At 44.3% G+C, this 20,352-nt stretch overlaps 1 protein-coding gene across 1 annotated transcript in view; it reads left to right on the top strand.

The window, feature by feature from the left end:
• Positions 1-1,705: 1,705 nt before the first annotated feature.
• LOC310829062 (uncharacterized protein) overlaps positions 1,706-20,352 on the top strand; it is a 33,292-nt gene continuing 14,645 nt past the window's right edge. Inside the window, exon 1 of the mRNA XM_083707233.1 lies at positions 1,706-1,726. The gene's annotated coding sequence lies outside the window, so the exon portion shown is untranslated. The remainder of the gene's footprint in view (positions 1,727-20,352) is intronic.

Genomic DNA, 20,352 nt, shown 5'->3' on the forward strand with positions numbered 1-20,352 from the left:
CATATAATGTTGGGAAATGGACGCTTGCCCCTTCCTCCGAGTGGGTGGCTGTTGCAGATCCTCGTGCTTGGTCACTGTCCCTAAGCAGCCAGAACGCAGATGGTCAGGTAGCCATCCAAGAGTTCTCCATGACACCTGGGGAGCTGGCAGGATAAGAGGCCTGCTTGGGTGCTGCTGAAAGGGCACTAGCAGCCCACCTGCCAGGGCAGCCACTGAGACATAACAGCCAGCAACACCTTCTGCCCTCAATAAATTTATTTCTAGAACCTCTGCTATCTGACTGTGTACTCATCCAGCTCAAGTAAGCCTAACGGGCCACAGATTCTCCTACTCAGGGCCCCACGTACAAAGACTTCAGCTGAATGCACTTTAACTCCTTAAAGTTACTGAATATTTACCACCCCACCCCCGGTCTTCTGTAGAGATTTGAAATGTCAGAGAATCTTAGAGATAATAATCAGCACTCATACTAAACTGCAAGGCTCCATGATTCTCTGGGAAGAAACCATGACATTTAAACCTTTGCAGGGATTGTAACCTGGACATAAAAGAGAGAGGAGTTAGAGTTATTGAGGAGGCTTACAGATTCATTTTAAAGCAGTTTTTCTACCACTAGTGATGAATGTGAATGTTACAAGACAGGGGCTCCTCTACTCCTTGGGGAACATGTGTCATTGAGAGGAGCAATATTTCCTGACCAGAAAGCAGAATGCAGATAGATTCTGGGAAAGCCTCATGTAGTTTCAGATAATATGATCAACGAGTTGGGATAAAGTTTGGGGACGTCTTGCTGCTGTGAAGCTGGTGTGAAAAATAAAGAAAGGAGGCACGTCCTTCGGAATAACCCTGCCATGCTGAATCATCAGTTGCTTAAAGCATGGTGCTGATATGGCCCAGGTGGAGTTCAGCCAGCTCCTGCACTTTGAATTGGTCAATGAGAGGCCTGCACAGGTGAGAGGGGATGCCTCGCTGCTGAAAGGCCATTGGCTGCCCACCTGCCAGGGCAGAACAGAGCCTGTTCAGTCTTCTGCTGCACTGGTGTTAAGTAAGAAGACAGGCCCAAAGAAACCAGTCTCCTTTCAAAATCTTTGAACGTTAAACAAGAAAGTGGTGGTGCCGGCTGCAGAGAGAACCAATTCCTTGCAAGTACGGAACGTACCTTACGTAGCACTGGTAAAAGTGTCAGTTCCACATATAGGGATGTTGTACACGAATAAGGGGCTCAGACAAACATTAGCCAATCAGTGCTCCCTCATCACAAGGCAGCAGAGAATTAAGGTCACAATCTTCCTTCTCCATTTTGCAAACTCTGCATCTTGCCCTCAAGAAGATAAGGGAAGAAGATTATATATTTTGTGTTCTCATGTTGTACTTTTATGTTCTGAACTGCCTGTGATTTGCTAATGAAGGGTGGTATACAAATTAAATAATAACCATAGGCAAAATTCCCCATAGCTATTAGGATTTCCCACAAACCCTAATTACACTCAAGTTTCTGGAAGGACTTTCTGAGAACCTCACAGAATAGCCTCTTCTTGGATTGTCTGGGTGGAGCTACTGATGGGAAACATATCTCACCAAAGTCTCTCAGGATGCTATATAAGTAGGCCTGGTGGCCCACATGCCATTCACACTGAATCCTAAAATGTGGGCCAAGATCTTCTTACCATTTGTGGGACTCCTTTGCGGGGCCAGCCTGCACTGACTTCTTCCCAGGCTGATACAGGTGAGTTTGCTTCTCTTTCCTTCCTCTTTGCAGCCTTCTCATGCATGTACCTGAAATCTGGGCATCTGGAACCACCCTTAGAAACAGAGCAATAACAACCTTTGGATTCTCTTACCCCAACTTTTCTGCTTATTTGCCAGCAGTAAACGGGATAGTCATTCCAAAGGGACAGATCCCATGGTTCCAAAACAAATACCCTTTTATTAACATTTGTAAGTGCCTATTTCTGTGTGCTGAGATCTTTGTAGGTTTAGGGGACAGAAGAGACATTCTTCTGATAGGGGAAAAGAAGGAAGGCTCTCACAAACTATGTAGCTGAAATTATTTAGCTGAGATTTCTGCATTACAAGGGGAGGTTCTATCAGGGAGGTTCTATCTATACAGAAACGCAGCTATCATCAAGCCTTGACCGAAGAACGGGACACTCCTTCTACCTGGGATGGTCGTCTTCTTCCAGTGAGCGTGCAGCTTAGGGAGGGACGCACATGGAGCTATCATCAACCCTTGATTGAAGAACGTTACACTCCTATCTGGGATGGTCTTCCTCTTCCACCGAGCGTGCAGCTTAGGGAGGGACACACATGAAACGGGGACACCTGCCTAGCCAGCCAGGTCAGTCAGATCAGCCCTGGCGATCAATGGGGTGACAGATGTCTCAGTGGGATCACCCTCACATCCGTCTTGAGACATCTCCTGGGGCTCCCAAGTTCAATCATGTATGAGATAATGTGTGCAGAACTAGGTATACACACAATGGAATATTGAGTGTGGGATAGCACTATAAAATACTGGTTGCATTTCCATTTTGTTGCCAACCTTTGAGTCTACTCTCTGACCTCCTTACAGACTCTTACAAATCCAGAAGTTCCAACTCTTACATAGGAAAATCAGATCTATTGGTATTCAAATCAGATCTTGAAACCCTTGTATAATTCGAGTCAACAATATATTCATTGCAATTGTCAAAACAGATTAAGGTACATTGGGGGGGAGGGGGAAACAACATCAAGTCAGTTGTAAATATAATTTGCTCCCCCGAAATAACGGGGTCACATATCTCAAAATTAATAATTTCTGTCCAAAGCAGGACCTTTATCTTAGCCCAGCTGAATGTTTTTCCTTCAGCTTTTGTCAAGGGCAGATTTTTAAACATCCCCTGAAATGATAGACATTGTGGATGTTCTTTGAATGTGCCAGACACTGTAGAACATAACCTTTTCTACTGTCCATTTTACAACCTGCTATGCAAACTCATGCTACCTCCCCATTTTTTGGTAGTCTAACATCACGGCACAATGAAAATATCCGATTCTATTTGTCTGACATTAATCTGGAATTAACTGCAAGGGGGTTTGAGGTTTTGTTAATAGTATCTCTTGAAATGCTACGTGACATTCAGAAGACATCTGAAGGCAGCCCTGTTCAGAGAAGTTTTTTATGTCTGACATTTTAGTGTATTTCTGGTCCCTGTGGAAACCCAGCCAGATGTGCGGGTACAACTAATAAATTATTATTATTATTATTATTATTATTATTATTATTATTATTATTATTATATATTTTAAATGTTTTAGGATGCCCTATAGTTGTAATGCCTAGAAAAGTTTTACTGAAGTAAGTAAGTAAGCATTACAGGGGCTTGGACTAGATGAGCATTGGGGTCCCTTCCAATTCAAGAATTCTATGATTCCACAAAAAGAGAATATGCATGGGAAAGAGGGTCAGAGAGAAGGAAAATCACAGGGGTGTAGAGAAGAACAGATGGCAGACAAAAGCAAGACTGGAAGGACGGAGATGAAAAGCAGAGGTTTTAACCTACGGCATTTATTCATTTGCTGATTTTTAAATCATTTCTAAGCTGCTTAAATCTTAAACAGTGCACTAAGCAACATAAAAACTGTAAAGCAATATGTTGTTGTTGTTGTTTAGTCATTTAGTCGTGTCCGACTCTTCGTGACCCCATGGACCAGAGAACGCCAGGCACCTCTGTCTTCCACTGCCTCCCGCAGTTTGGTCAAACTCATGCTGGTAACCTCGAAAACACTATCCAACCATCTCGTCCTCTGCCGTCCCCTTCTCCTTGTGCCCTCCATCTTTCCCAACATCAGGGTCTTCTCCAGGGAGTCTTCTCTTCTCATGAGGTGGCCAAAGTACTGGAGCCTCAGCTTCACAATCTGTCCTTCCAGTGAGCACTCAGGGTTGATTTCCTTCAGTATGGAGAGGTTTGATCTTCTTGCAATATACCCCCCCATAAAAACAGCAATATAAAGTCATTAAAAAACCAGGAATTTTGTTTGTCTCTGTCTATTTTGTTCCCTTAGGTGAAATATTGGTGTGCACTCTCTCTGGCTCTGTCTCCGAAGGCATGATGATTACGTGGCAGGTAGGTGGGTAATCAGGTAACGCCTCCAGCATCCTAAGTGCACGCATTGGGAGCGTCAGCATTGCATTTCCAGACTTTTCGTGGGGGAACAACTACGTCTGTCGATTATCCCTTCCTGGGTCCTAAACAAAAGTCAATGAACCTGAAGGTAAAAACTGTTGACAAAGTTGGGACTTAGTTTTCCTTTGAAAAGCATGGTTTGGGAGAGGGATGATAGTTTCCAGATTGCTTAAGATCCTCTCAGGGACTGACCATTTTAAGACTGCTTCCTCCTTAATTCAGAAATTTATTTCTGCTTTCCATTATGGCCTGTTGAGATAAGAATTTCCCCACCAGTTGCCATGATTTCGGTGCTAGTATTGGCTAAAGACACAACTTGAAACTGCAATCAGTCCGGTGGAGGTCTGAACAGTAATTCTCCTCTTATCTCTGCAGAAAGGTTTTCACCGTTCTTGAACAATACTAAATGCATGTTTTTATCAGAAGGTAACAATGGGAGAAGGAAAGGAAAGAACGTGTATCCTGCAAGGGCCAAGGTGTCTCCCACAATAATTTCCACCCCCATTAAAAACCATTCCCACCTGCAGCCAAGGATCCTTCTAACCTTCATTTGCCTGTTGATGTTTACGCAGAATAGGGTGACCTAGATGAACAGATGGTGCCTTTCTATTGGAGGAAGATTTATATATCCTTACCCTGGTGGCCAAGTCCACACATTTAAGGAGCTCCGTACCTAGTTAGCTGCTCTAGGAGCAACTGTGCAGAGATGGTATCATTGGGTAGGGGAAGTTTTTAGCTATCCTTGGTTTTCAAACCCAGCCTATACACCAGTACCTTCTCTGGGAAGACTGGGATGCTTTTTGTGCTGGGCACTTTCTTTATACATGTTGGGGAAAGGAGCTGTGTAAATATTCCTGGAATCTCCACTATCCCACCGTGTCCTCATCCAGCTCAAGGAAGCCCCATGTATGTGCCACAAATATTCCTACTCAGGTCCACACACATAAGAACTTCAGTTAAATCCCCTTTGCTCCTTAAAGCTTTCATTAAGGATCTACACCCTCTATCTACAGATTAAAAATGTTTGTCAGAGAATCCAGCAGAAAATAATCAGCACTAAATAGTGTCATAAATGTTGTCCATCAATTATGTCTAAACTTAATAGCTGTTGCCTCTCCCTTTCTCTGATACTTCCCCCACCCCAAAACTTAAAAAGACCAAGGGAATCGTCTCCATGAGAACCTCTATCGCGCCAACCATAACAAAAGCAGCCTTCCTCGAGCACTGTTAATCCTCACCGGCATGCTCATATGGATCAATGCAAATGAAGTTTCTGTCCAGTGGGTGAAGAATGCCCTCCCTGAAGGTCACCATGTGAATCCCCAAGTCTTGAAGGGCAGCATCAAGGATTCCCTCTTGGCCCTCAGCCAGGTGGTTGTCCCCTACTCTGACTGGAACAACGGCACTTCATACTCCTGTACGTTTACCCGCACAGCAGGCACCGTGGAGCCCACCCAGAGGCCTGAGGAGAAATCCCACCCAGAGGCTTGAGGAGGAAAATGATGCACACCCCTTCCTCAGCATTGCAAGCTCTTCAGCCTATACTACATTTTTCTCTTCAGCCTATCCCGGATTCAATGATTTCCATGCTTCATCTATAGATAAATAAAATCTCAATATCTCTCAGCTTAATGTACATCACAGGAGTTATCTAATGATAATATAGAGAGGCATAGTAGTGTGTATGCTAACTTCAGCTCTTTGGAGAAACGGTGGGATACAAATCAACACTAGATGAAGCATATCCTACTGTATCCATCCCATCTGGGGGCAAATTTCTGATGAATGGGGCATGGGCCACCTGTCACTTTTTAGATTAGCAAATGGAATGTCCTGAATTCTTCTTATTATGTCATAGTATGATAGAAAGCTTAGGCCATTCATATATAATGCTAAAAGGGTAGTTGCAAAATGCTGCCCTTGAACATGTTGATTTCTGTTCCTTCCCGGAGTGCAGTTCCTATGGGGATCTCTTAGCTACCTGCTACTTAGTATTATAATGCTGCAAAGAACAGTGGAGAGTCATTATCAGATCTCAAAAAAGGAATTAACAGATTTGCTTTGGTGATGCGGTTGAGGTACAGCCCAAAAATGGTAAAGGGCTAATCACTGGCCTCCTAGGATCATGGAAGCCCCTATAATTTGTTCCAACTGCCCAAAGCTCCAAAGACTTGCCAGAAGTTACTAGAAAATGATCAACCAGTAAACCTGAAGATTAATATAAATACGCCCCCAAGCAATGTACACCTGAGAGTAGGTGAAAAGACGGGCAGGGCTCTGTCACTTGCCTTTCATACTCTTCCCCTTTTATTCCACCTTACATCAACTAACCTTGCTAGCACTTAAGGCATGCATTGGTGTCTCAGTCAAAGACATAGCTGATGTATTTCTCTTAAGAGATGTGTTAGCAGAATTAGCCACCAACCTATGTAGACTGTTAAGTCTGGTAGTTTCTGTTTCTGTACAGAGGAGATTCTCAATCTAGAGGGATGCTTTGCTGATTGGATGTTGTGGCTTCTGATAGCTCTACCTTTGTTGCTTCCTATGGGGTACAAAGTAGATACTCTGGAGTGTCCCAGAAATGATCCCCACCCTGTTCCACATGAGTGGTTCCAGCCAGGAGCTCTCTTCATTGGTGGAATTGCTTCTCAGTGAGTTTACCATATTCATGAAGTTTCATTCAGTGAACATCCTTCTCAGAACCAGCTTGATGTTCCAGATTAAGAAATTGCTTTGTTTGCTCTGCATCTTTTGTAGCTGCCCAAATGACAAATATATTTTTTCTGTAAATGGCAGAATGTTAAGTGTGTGTGTGTGTGTGTGTGTGTGTGTGTAGGTTATTCCAATCCCCCCCATAGAATCTATTAGAAATTACCAACATTGTGATATGATAGCAAGAAACATACTCATTATACAAAGGGATGAACAATTTCTACCTCTATATGCAGAACGGTGACAAAATTCTACCAGCACATCCTTGCTTTGGCATTTGCTGTGAACGAAATCAATGAGAAACCGAAGTTCCTACCCAATGTCACACTGGGATTCCATATCTATGATAGCTACTACAATGCAAGGATGACTTATCGTACCACTTTGGGTGTGCTCTTCAAAACAGGTAATTTTTTCCCCTAACTACCAGTGTGACAGACACAAAAAGCTCATGGCTATCATTGGCGGACTTGGCTCTAATACCTCAAATCAGATTTTCCTACACAGGGCCACACGCCCTAAGTATTTCATTATATATTTTACATGACAAAAGCAAGACTGGAAGGAGTTAGACGAAAAGCAGAGGTTTTAACCTACGGCATTTATTCATTTGTTGATTTTTAAATCATTTCTAAGCTGTTTAAATCTTAAACAGTGCACTAAGCATCGTAAAAACTGTAAAGCAGTATAACCCCCCCCATAAAAGCAGTAATATAAAGTCATTTAAAAACCAGGAATTTCATCTGTCTGTCTGTCTGTCTGTCTGTCTGTCTGTCTGTCTGTCTATCTATTTTGTTCCCTTAGGTGCAACATTGGTGTGCACTGTCTCTGGTTCTGTCCCCGAAGGCATGATTATTATGTGACTGGCAGATGGCCAATCAGGTAACACCTCCGGCATCATAAGTGCACACACTGGTAGCACAGCATACCTCACCGTTGCACAACTCGTCGTTTCGCAGGTGGGAGGGGGCAAAGAGAGAGAGGACAAAGTTAAGCCACGCAGGCAAATCTTGAAGTTGGGTTAAAAAGAAAAAGGGTGGAGAGCTTCCTTGTTCTCTGGCTCACGACAAGCAACCTTGGCTGGGTCTCCCTAACCGGTGGCCTCCGCTTGCTCTACATGGGCGATTTGGTGGGTGGGGGAGGACACACACGCCTGCATGGTCTAAGGAGGGTGAGAGGCACCCATTGCCTAAGGCAGTGGTTCTCAACCAGTGTGCCTTGGCACCCTGAGGTGCCTGGAATTGTGGGCAACACTGGCCTCTGTCCCTCTTTCCTTCCCTCCCCCTATGATGGCTCTCAAAGGCTTGCACAGCTGTTTGTTGCAACCCTAATACAAGCTCCACAGGGGAACGCTGCCTCTGGGGCTGGCCATTGGGTGCTGGTTGCCAGGAGGTGAGGTGGCCTTGAAGTAAGCAAGCAAGCGGGCGAGGAGCCAAGCTGGCCAGTCTGCCAGCCATTGCTGTTGGGAATGGACAGGCAAGTGGGAAGCTGGGCAAGCAGGCACCATGCTGGCTTTTATTGTGCTTTCTGTATGCAATGCCTGCCTGGAAGCTGAGTGCCCAATCCTGAAGGAGAGCCTTTCTTCCATGCAGGCCCGGCAGGGCCCACTGCTGCCATAGCTGCTCCCTGGGTAAGACGCTGGCCTCACTATCACCCTTGGCCAGTCTCTGTTGGGCCACCAAGTCTGGGGACATCTTCTTCCCAGGCCCCTGTGGGGCTGTGTGAGGAGGAACCTCTCTTTAGGGCAGGAAGGGGGCAGCTCTGAGACCAGGAGGGGCGGCAATGGCTACCCGGAGTTCTCCCTAGGAGAGGAGGCTGAGAGAACCTTTCACCATGGAGGGTGTGTGGAAAAGGGTGAGAATCTGCCAGCTCTGCAGGCAAGGGTGACATAAATGGGCTTCTGAGCCCCACAGGGGTGCTGCAGAAAGCATGCAGTTGATCAAGGGAGCCATGGACTCAGGAAAGTTGAAAACCTCTGGCTTAAAGAGAAAGCTTAAAGAAGGAGAGGGTGGATGTGTAGGGAAAAGGCGTGAGACACAGTGTCTCTTCATCAGTGGGGAGCAAACAATTCGTTTTCTTTCTCTCTCCTCTTCTGCTTCCTTTAGCCAGCAACGGTGTGTAAAAAGTAAGCAAATGCTCATGTATTAATGCATTAATGGGAGGTTTTTCTGGGTAAACGTAGGAATGTGTTGCCTTTTTAAAGCATCTTTGGCTCTTTGTTGATGCTGCAAACAGGGCGACTTCTCTAGAAATAAATGGCGTAATACATTATTACTGACTTAACTGCAAATTTAAGATACCAGAAAATGCAAAGTTAGGAAATGTGCCTTGATTTTTATTAGTCCCCTCATTGCTTTCCTTTTTGTGAAGGGCTTGTAGAACAGGTTGAGGTTTTTAATTGCTGGTGAACCTGGTGTACGTGCGAGACGTGTACCCTTTTCTTGCACATGCAAGTCTTGTGACCAGTGTCTGATGATCCTTGTGACTTGGCATCTGGCAAAGAATGGGATGATCCTTGGACTGTTCATTGCCTTTTGCTCTGCTGCGTGCAAACTCTGCTAGATTGGTATCAAATATTAATAAAGCAATATTTGTTTTGGAACCAAGAGATCTTTCCCTTGGGAATGACTATCCCAATCTTCTTTAGAGGACAAGATGCAGAATTAGCAAAACAGAGAAGGAACACTCTGACCTTACACCTCCGCTGCCTTGTGACTAGACTCATTAGTGAGAAAGGAATAACATACACGTCCACTGTCCTGAATTTTCTGAGGCTGCCTTGAAAGCAATTAAATAAAAAAACATGGTGTGTATGCATAAGCAAAAGCAAAATAACAAAATGTACATGGAAAGGCTGATTTGAAAATTTGTGGGAATGGCAGTGTATTCAGCCTCAAATGTTACTGAGTAAAAGATAAATGGAGTAGCTAGCCTATAGCATGTCCTTCCAACATAAGTTGTATCAAAAATACTCCAAAAATACTATTGCCACAATTAGGTCACTTGAAATGATAAATAATTGTTGTTCACCAATCTTATTATCAGACAAGCTTCACTGAAAAAATATTTTCTGGTGCCCTGATCTTAATATGAAATTCTATTGTCTCCTAGTTATACCACAACACAAAGTCTGTTGGTTACACCTGAAACACACCTTAAAAGTATGCTGTTACCATTCAGACTGGAAATGTTGCCAAATACTGCTTAGCTAAATGTTACGATACAAATGCCCATAAAATGGGTTAAGCTGATTAAACAACCTTTAAATATAAGAACTCAGGTCAAGATGTGAATTTAGACCTGAAGGAATCATTGTCTTCGAACGGTACCTTTATATATAAGGTTCCCTTGGTCGTAATCTATGTTCAATATTTACAATACAACTTTTATTGTATTGATGGAATTGATTATTTATTTGAGCAGGGTCTCATGGTTTTAAAAATGTTTATAGATCGTATATTGAACAGACAGCAATATTTTTTTTGTGTTTGGCTTTGTCAGGTCTGCAGGCATGCACGGAAGTTTCCGATAAGAATTAATGAGCCTCCAACAGGTTTATAGTCCATTTATTTACAATAACACAGAGAGTGGCATCGAGCCAACTTCTCTCAAGACATCAGTTGCTCAGTCTGAGTTTCCTGCCCTTCCGCAGCACTAAGCGCCAGTTCCCCATCATCCTGCCCCTGTGCTTCCCTTGCTCTTTAACCCTTTCCTGCCTCCTAATCCAAGGGGAAGGAGCAGCATCACCTGCTGCTCTCAGAGGCAGAGCCTTCCAGACGCTCCCTCCCTCCTGGTTACCTAGCAAAGTTCTCAGGGCTGTCTATTTCCCTCAACCTCCAACTGTGAGACTTCTGAATCTGCTATTCTCCCTGTTCCTGGGAATCTTGAAGGAAGCCCCCCCCCAGTTCTTCTCTTCCTCCTCTGTTAAAGGCTGCTCTGTCTGGGACTGTCTTTCTTCCTGGTCAGAGTCAGACCAGTCTCTGGCATCCAACGCTGGCCAGCCCCTGACAGCTTTACAGCAATACACTGATTAAGGAAGTATTTGGAAACAGGCGTTTCATGCTAGCTACTCCATGTTTTTTGCTCATTAGCATTTGTTGCTGAATACACTACTGTTCACATAGAATGAATTTTCAAGTCAGGTTTTTTATGCACTCCCCCCCCCCCCCCGGTTTCTTTATGGAAGCAATTAACCCATCACGGATTGTTCCTTAAGATGGGCTTAAAGAGGCAATGGGCTTGCAGCTACCTTTCACTTTGTAGCGTAGCTGCAATTTCGCCCACGTCCCTTTGAAGAGTCCCTTGGCTCCCCATCTTCCCTGGGCGCTACCTTGACATTGAGATTGGGAAGGGGGCTTGACATCATGAGGGTGTCACTGGGCATACACGGAAAGATTGTCAGTGAACTACCCTGCATGAGGGGATATGGGGTGGGATGCCTGTGTACACATGTGTCTTTCGGGGCACCCCCCATGTCCCATTTACACTGAGGAGCGCTAGTTCCCCCGGCTGGGGGGCTGGGAGGGATACACGCCCAGTGCCTAAGCCAAGTTCTTCCTATATTTGAAAGGTTAATAAAGTTGTGGCCAAATTTCCATTCCATAACACGTTGTCATGAGTCATTATTCCTTTCTGGTTGTCCCTGGGAAGGTCGCCACCTGGTCACGCAATGTTTACCCAGCCTAGGGTGACTTAGATGAACAGGTGGTGCACTCCTATTGAAGGCAGATTTTTATATCCTTGCCTGTGCAGAGGTTATGGGATATGGTGTGGGATGTAATACATCAGTACAGTCATTTACAACATGCTTTGCTTCCTAGAGTGGACACTGTCAGGCGGGTGTTTAACTTCCTGTTCCCCCTGTAAGTGACTCAGCAGATGGGCATGGTTCTATAAAAGGGCAAGTCATGCAGTCATCTTGTCTCAGTTAACTCTCAGTTCATTCTCACAACCATTTTGTTGTCTGCTGGCTCTCAGCCAGCAGTACTTGGGCCCATCCTCACAAAGGATGTAAGCCACGTTCTATGTTTGCACCCTTAAGCTTAAAGCCTGCCTTCTAGGATGTGTACTGTGAACAACTTGTGAGTAAACTTATTGCTATACTTTTAAAGACAGACTTGTGAGTCTTTATTGTATTTTAAGAGGGAGAAAAGGGGACACCAGGAATAAACCATCTAGTGAGGAAAGGAAGTTCCCCCCAAACGTCTGCTTTATAGCTATTATTTACACAATGGGCCCCATGTTATTGGCTAATTCTAGGATTCTCCTGTAGGCCAATCAGGTTGCGTATTCACTTCTATCTGGAGTTGGGTTGGGTGGCTCCTGCGGACCAATCAGACTCCTGCATTCTGGATCCTATTGTTCTAGGACCAATCAGACTGCTACATTCTGAATCCTATTCTAGGACCAATCAGACTGCCGCATTTTGGAGCCTATTCAACTAAGTACATAACATCTACCAACTAGCTTCCATGAATATAGAGGGGATATACTCTGCTACATCACTCACTAGCATAAGTGAAGGGAGGATACTACTTAATAAATATTTCCTTGCCTATTACAGTGGTACCTCGGGTTAAGTGCTTAATTTGTTCTGGAGGTCCGTACTTAACCTGAAACTATTAGCACCACTTTAGCTAATGGGGCCTCCTGCTGCTGCTGCGCTGCGGCAACAACCGCACGATTTCTGTTCTCAAACTGAAGCAAAGTTCTTAACCTGGGGTAATATTTCTGGATTAGCGGAGTCTGTATGGGTTAGCATATGTAACCTGAAGCGTATGTAACCTGAGGTACCACTGTCTCCTAAACATCCCCACAAGGGGGATGTTTTAGCTATCCTTGGTTTACAAACCCAGCCTATGCAGCAACCTGAACATGCCAATACCTTCTCTGGAAAGGCTGGGATGCTGGGTGTCTTCCATATAATGTAGGGAAATGGACGCTTGTCCCTTCCTCCGAGTGGGTGGCTGTTGCAGATCCCCCTGCTTGGTCACCGTCCCCAAGCAGCCAGATCGCAGATGGTGAGGTAGCCATCCAAGAGTTCCCCATGACACCTGAGGAGCTGGCAGGATAAGAGGGCTGCTTGGGTGAGAGGGGATGCTTTGCTGCTGAAAGGGCACTAGTAGCCCACCTGCCAGGGCAGCCACTGAGACATAAAAGCCAGCAACACCTTCTGCCATCAATAATTTTTTTCTAGAACCTCCGCTATCTGACTGTGTCCTCATCCAGCTCAAGTAAGCCTAACGGGCCACAGATTTTCCTTCTTGGGGCCACACGCACAATGACCCCCGGTCTTCTGTAGAGATTTGAAATGCCAGAGAATCTAACAGATAATAATCAGCACTCCTACCAAACTGCAAGCCCCCATGATTCTCTGGGGAGAAACCATGACATTTACAATCCTTTGCAGGGATTGTAACCTGGATATAAAAGAGAGAGAAGTTAGACTTACTGAGGAGGCTTACAGATTCATTTTTAAAGCAGTTTTTCTACCACTACTGATGAATGTGAATGTTACAAGACAGGGGCTCCTCTACTCCTTGGGGAACATGTGTCATTGAGAGGAGCAATATTTCCTGACCAGAAAGCAGAATTCTGGGAAAGATTCTGGGAAAGACTCATGTAGTTTCAGATAATATGATCAACGAGTTGGGATAAAGTTTGGGGACGTCTTGCTGCTGTGAAGCTGGTGTGAAAAATAAAGAAAGGAGGGACGTCCTTTGGAATAACCCTGCCATGCTGAATGCATCAGTTGCTTAAAGCATGGTGCTGATATGGCCCAGAACGTACCTGACGTAGCCCTGGTAATAGTGCCAGTTCCACATATAGGGATGTTGTACATGAATAAGGGGCTCAGACAAACATTAGCCAATCAGTGCTCCCTCATCACAAGGCAGGAAAGAATTAAGGTCGCAATCTTCCTTCTCCATTTTGCTATTTCTGCATCTGGTCCTCTAAAGAAATAAGGGAAGAAGGTTATATATTTTGTGTTTTCATGTTGTACTTTTATGTTCTGAACTGCCTGTGATCTGCTAATGAAGGGTGGTATACAAATTAAATAATAACAATTAAATAATCCCAATTACACTCAAATTTCTGGAAGGACTTTCTGAGAACCTCACAGAATAGTCTCTTCTTGGATTGTCTGGGTGGAGCTACTGATGGAAAACATATCTCACCAAAGTCTCCCAGGATGCTATATAAGCAGGCCTGGTGGCCCACATGCCATTCACACTGAATCCTAAAATGTGGGCCAAGATCTTCTTACCATTTCTGGGACTCCTTTGCGGGGCCAGTCTGCCACTTACTTCTTCCCAGGCTGCTACAGGTGAGTTTGCTTCTCTTTCCTTCCTCTTTGCAGCCTTCTCATGCATGTACCTGAAATCTGGGCATCTGAAACCACCCTTAGAAACAGAGCAATAACAACCCTTGGATTCTCTTCCTCCAACTTTTCTGCTTATTTGCCAGCAGTAAACGGGATAGTCATTCCAAAGGGACAGATCTCATGGTTCCAAAACAAATACCCTTTTATTAACATTTGTAAGTGCCTGTTTGTGATTGCTGCGATCTTTGTAGGTTTAGGGAACAGAAGAGACATTCTTCTGATAGGGGCAAATAAGGAAGGCTCTCACAAACTATGTAGCTGAAATTATTTAGCTGAGATTCCTGCATTACAGGGGGAGGTTCTATCAGGGAGGTTCTATCTCTACAGGGAGCGCAGCTATCATCAAGCCTTGACTGAAGAACCAGTAGAGTCCTATCTGGGATGGTCTTCCTCTTCCACCGAGCGTGCAGCTTAGGGAGGGACGCGTATGAAACAGGGGGACACCTGCCTAGCCAGCCAGGTCAGCCAGATCAGCCCTGGCAATCAATGAGGTGACAGATATCTCAGTCGGATCACCCTCACATCCATCTTGAGACGTCCTCTGGGGCTCCCAAGTTCAATCATGAATGAGACAATGTGTGCAGAACTAGATATACACACAATGGAATATTGGGTGTGGGCTAGCAATATAAAATACGGGTTGCATTTCCATTTTGTTGCCAGCATTTGAGTCTACTCTCTGACGGAATTACGGACTCTGATAAATCCAGAAGTTCCAACTCTTACATAGGAAAATCAGATCTATTGGTATTGACTTGGAACCCTTGTATAATTCGAGTGAGCAATATTTATTGCAATAGTCAAACCAGATTAAGGTACATTGGGGGAATAAACAACAAGTCAGGTGTAAATAAATTTGCTTCCCCAAAATAATTGTATCACATATCTCAAAAATAATAATTTCTGTCCAAAGCAGGACCTTTATCTTAGCCCAAATGAATGTTTTCCCTTCAGCTTTTGTCAAGCGCAGATTTTTAAACACCCCCAGAAATGATAGACATTGTGGATGTTCTTTGAATGTGCCGGACACTGTAGAACATATCCTTTTCTAATGTCTATTTTACAACCTGCTACGCAAATGCATGCTACCCCCCCTTTTGGGCACAATGAAAATATCTGATTAACCTGGAATTAACTGCATGGGGGGGGCTGAGGTTTTGTTAATAGTATCTCTTGGAGTGCCAAATGGCAATATTTAGCGGGAAGAAATCCCAGTGAAATTCCTCATCATTATATATTCTACATGGCTGCTTATTTGTATATATTTTAAATGTTTTAGGATGTCCTATATTTGTAATGCCTAGAAAAGTTTTGCTGAAGTAAGTAAGTAAGCATTACAGGGGTGGGACTAGATGAGCATTGGGGTCCCTTCCAATTCTAGAATTCTATTGTAGCAGGAGACCCCCCCTTCATTACAACGTAATGCACAAGCACCACACACACACACACACACACACACACACACACACACACACACCTCCCACCTCCCTGAGCCCAGAGATGTCCCTTCTAGAGGGGCATCCCCTAAAAGCCTTCCGTAAATAAGGAAGCGCTAGCTTGACAGCTCCGCATGTAACCCCTTTATTTTCGTATATTTTCCCTTAGTAGACCGTAACACTCTACCTCGCCCTATCCTTATTATGGGTAGACCAACTGTCTGAACTCAGGGTCAATCGGCCGCCGTTTTAGCCAATCAGCGTTACCGAACAGCACCTCTTTTGGCGGCCACGCAGGTACTGCAGGCAGCAGGAGCCCGCTTCTCTATCTTTGACAGCTCTCAAATACAAAGTTTCTGAGTCCAATTGACCGTGACTGATTTAATCAAAATGTTGCAAACCGCTTCCGGAAAGGCGAAAGTGCTTTGAATTTCAAGGACAGTATTCTTCATAAATTCACTATAAATCAGCCGTATATCGGATTTTCACGGACCACTTTTATTCTGCTTCGTATTACAAGGACTATCAAAGGGGGGTGGCCTGATACCAGTCGGCCATAATCCCTTGACCGAGCAGGCACGTACTCTACAGCCCTTCCCAGTTGACATGGCAACCTTGATAGTCATCTTGATGGGCTCAGACAGAAGACTATCAAGGACACAACAAACTGCATACACTAGTGTATTCAACACGGACTATGACAAAGGGACCGTGACCGGATTCCCCTCAGGGGGCAGGAAACTGCACCTTTCCGTTTGTTTTCTGAAAATGACTCATGGGGAGGGAGAGAAGGGGCTCCGGCCAGGTGTCAGGATACTCAGATTACCTGTGCAACCCCTCCCCTGACTCCTCCTGTTTTTAATGTAGTCATGATGTAAATATGATGTATTTCTAGGGGTGTAACTTAGGAGATTAGGAGCTAATAAAATTTGGTGTCTTCTTTTGTTCTGGGCTTCCATCTTGCTTTATCTTGTGGGTGGTGGGAGACCTGTCGTGACAGTTTTTCTTCAATAAAGACTGAGCCTACAGGCTGCTGATTTGCTCCAAATTGCTCTGGTTGGTGTCTTGATTTCTGCCCAAGGGAGCCCTCGGATTCTCCGGTAATACTATGATTCCACGAAAAGAGAATATGCATGGGAAAGAGGGTCGGAGAGAAGGAAAATCACAGGAGTGTAGAGAAGAACAGATGGCAGACAAAAGCAAGACTGGAAGGACTGAGATGAAAAGCAGAGGTTTTAACGTGCGGCATTTATTCATTTGCTGATTTTTAAATCATTTCTAAGCTGTTTAAATCTTAAAAAGTGCACTAAGCAACATAAAAACTGTAAAGCAATATAACCACCCCCATAAAAACAGCAATATAAAGTCATTTAAAAACCAGGAATTTCATCTTTCTTTCTGTCTGTCTATCTATTTGTTTTGTTACCTTAGGTGTAATATTGATGTGCACTGTCACTGGCTCTGTCCCCGAAGGCATGAAGATTACGTGGCAGGCAGGTGGCCAATCAGGTAACACCTCCGGCATCATAAGTGCAGGCATTGGTAGCAGAGTATACCTCAGCTTTTTAGAACAATTCATTACGGCGGTGAACAACAACGTCTGTGAAATAACCCGTTATATTTCCAACCTTGACTACCAAACTGAAGTCAATGAACCTGAAGGTAAAAACTCTTGACACAGTTGGGACTTAGTATTCCTTTGAAAAGCATGGTTTGGGAGAGGGATGATAGTTTCCAGATTGCTTAAGATCCTCTCAGGGACTGACCATTTCAAGACTGCTTCCTCCTTAATTCAGAAATTTATTTCTGCTTTCCATTATGGCCTGTTGAGATAAGACTTTCCCCACCAGTTGCCATGATATCGGTGCTAGTATTGGCTAAAGACACAACTTGAAACTGCAATCAGTCCGGTGGAGGTCTGAACAGTAATTCTCCTCTTATCTCTGCAGAAAGGTTTTCACCGTTCTTGAAGAATACTAAATGCATGTTTTTATCAGAAGGTAACAATGGGAGAAGGAAAGGAAAGAATGTGTACCCTGCAGGGGCCAAAGTGTCTGCCACAATAATTTCCACCCCCATTAAAAACCATTCCCACCTCCAGCCAAGGATCCTTCTAACCTTCATCTGCCTGTTGATAATGTTTACCCAGCATAGGGTGACCTAGATGAACAGATGGTGCCCTTCTATTGGAGGCAGATTTCTATATCCTTGCCCTGGTAGCCAAGCCCACACATTTAAGGAACTCTGTACCTAGTTAGCTGCTCCAGGAGCAACTGTGCAGAGATGGTATCATTCAATATGGGAAGTTTTTAGCTAACCTTGGTTTTCAAACCCAGCCTATACACCAAAACCTTCTCTGGGAAGGCTGGCATGCTTTTTGTGCTGGGCGCTTTTTTATATATGTTGGAGGAAAGGAGCTGTGTAAAGATTCCTGGAATCTCCACTATCCCACCGTGTCCTCATCCAGCTCAAGGAAGCCCCATGTATGTGCCACAAATATTCCAACTCAGGTACACACACACAAGAACTTCAGTTAAATCCCCTTTGCTCCTTAAAGCTTTCATTAAGGATTTACACCCTCTATCTACAGATTAAAAATGTTTGTCAGAGAATCCAGCAGAAAATAATCAGCACTAAATAGTGTCATAAATGTTGTCCATCAATTATGTCTAAACTTAATAGCTCTTGCCTCTCCCTTTCTCTCATACTTTCCCCACCCCAAAACTTAAAAAGACAAAGGGAACGGTCTGCATGACAACCTTTTTCGCGCCACCCATAAAGAAAGCAGCCTTCAGCGAGCACAGACAATCCTCACCGGCATGGTCATAGGGCTCAATGCAAGTGAAGTTTCTGTCCAGTGGGTGAAGAATGCCCTCCTTGAAGGTCACCATGTGAATCCCCAAGACTTGAAGGGCAGCATCAAGGATTCCCTCTTGGCCCTCAGCCAGGTGGTAATCCCCTACTCTGACTGGAACAACGGCACTTCATACTCCTGTACGTTTACCCGAACAGCAGGCACCGTGGAGCCCACCCAGAGGCCTGAGGAAAAATCCCAGAGTGAAAAATGATGCACACCCCTTCCTCAGCATCACAAGCTCTCCAGCCTATACTACATCATTCTCTTCAGCCTATACCAGATTCAAAGATTTCCATGCTTCATCTATAGATAAATAAAATCTCAATATCTCTCAGCTTAATGTACATCACAGGGGTTCTGTAATGATAATATAGAGAGGCGTAGTAGTGTGTATGCTAACTTCAGCTCTTTAGAGAAACGGTGGGATACAAATCAACACTAGATGAAGCATATCCTACTGTATCCATCCGATCTGGGTGTCAGCATCGCCCTTGAGCCAGTGCACCAACTGGACTCATGCACTTCAGCCCTGACTGGGCTAGGCGAGCTGGGTAGCACTTCCAGAGACCACCTTTCTCACAGGAACAGGTCAAAGTGCTGTGGACTCACAGCTTAGAGTTGTGAGCACCCGATTCACTTCCATAATACAGTCGTTGCACAGCAGAGTATAGCAGAGTCTTGCAGTGTATAAACCACTCGGAGAGCAGCTCTGTAGAATATCTTCTTTTATTCTATAACTACAACTATGATACAAAACTATATACAGAGCTAAATAGGTCTAAGCATAAATGAATGCTGCACTGAGTGTCTGCAGCTGCTCTTAGCAGCAACCTTATCTCTACACACGATCTCTAACACTCAGTCTCTCTCTCTCTCCGACACACTGACTGACTGACTGACTTGGTGCTGGAGCTGAATAAGTAGAAAGCAGAACACTGCTCCTCCTCTCTGGAGAATCAGCAGACTTGTCAGGAGATTCTTGGATATGGGGGCAAATTTCTGGTGAAAGGGGAATGGGCCCCCTGTCACTTTTTAGATTAGCAAATGGAATGTCTTGTATTCTTCTTATTCTGCCATAGTATGATAGAAAGCTTAGGCCATTCATATATAATATTAAAAGGGTAGTTGCAAAATGCCAACATTGAACATGTTGATTTCTGTTCCTTCCTGGAGTGCCCATGGGGATCTCTTAGCTACCTGCCACTTGTTATTATAGTGCTGCAAGGAACAGTGGAGAGTTATTATCAGATCTCGAAAAAGGAATTAACAGATTTGCTTTGGGGGTGGGGTTGAGGAACAGCACTCAAATGGTAAAGGGCTAATCACTGGCCTCCTAGGATCATGGAAGCCCCTATAATTTGTTCCAACTGGCCAAAGCTCCAAATACCTGCCAGAGGATACTAGAAAATGATCAACCAGTAAATCTGAAAATTGATATAAATACCCCCCAAGCAATGTACACCCGAGAGTAGGTGAAAAGGCGAGCAGGGCTCCGTCACTTTCCTTTAATACGTTTCCCCTTTTATTCCACCTTACATCAGCTAACCTTGCTAGCACTTTAAGGCATGCATTGGTGTCTCAGTCAAAGACATAGCTGATGTATTTCTCTTAAGAGGTGTGTTAGCAGAATTAGCCACCAACTTATGTAGACTGTTAAATCTGGTAGTTTCTGTACAGAGGAGATTCTCAATCTAGAGGGATGCTTTGCTGATTGGATGTTGTGGCTTCTGATAGCTCTACCTTGGTTGCTTCCTATGGGGTACAACGTAGATACTGTAGAGTGTCCCAGAAATG

This window comes from Podarcis gaigeae (assembly GCF_964106915.1).
Source record: "Podarcis gaigeae genome assembly, chromosome: 13".
In the NCBI taxonomy this organism is placed as follows: domain Eukaryota; kingdom Metazoa; phylum Chordata; class Lepidosauria; order Squamata; family Lacertidae; genus Podarcis; species Podarcis gaigeae.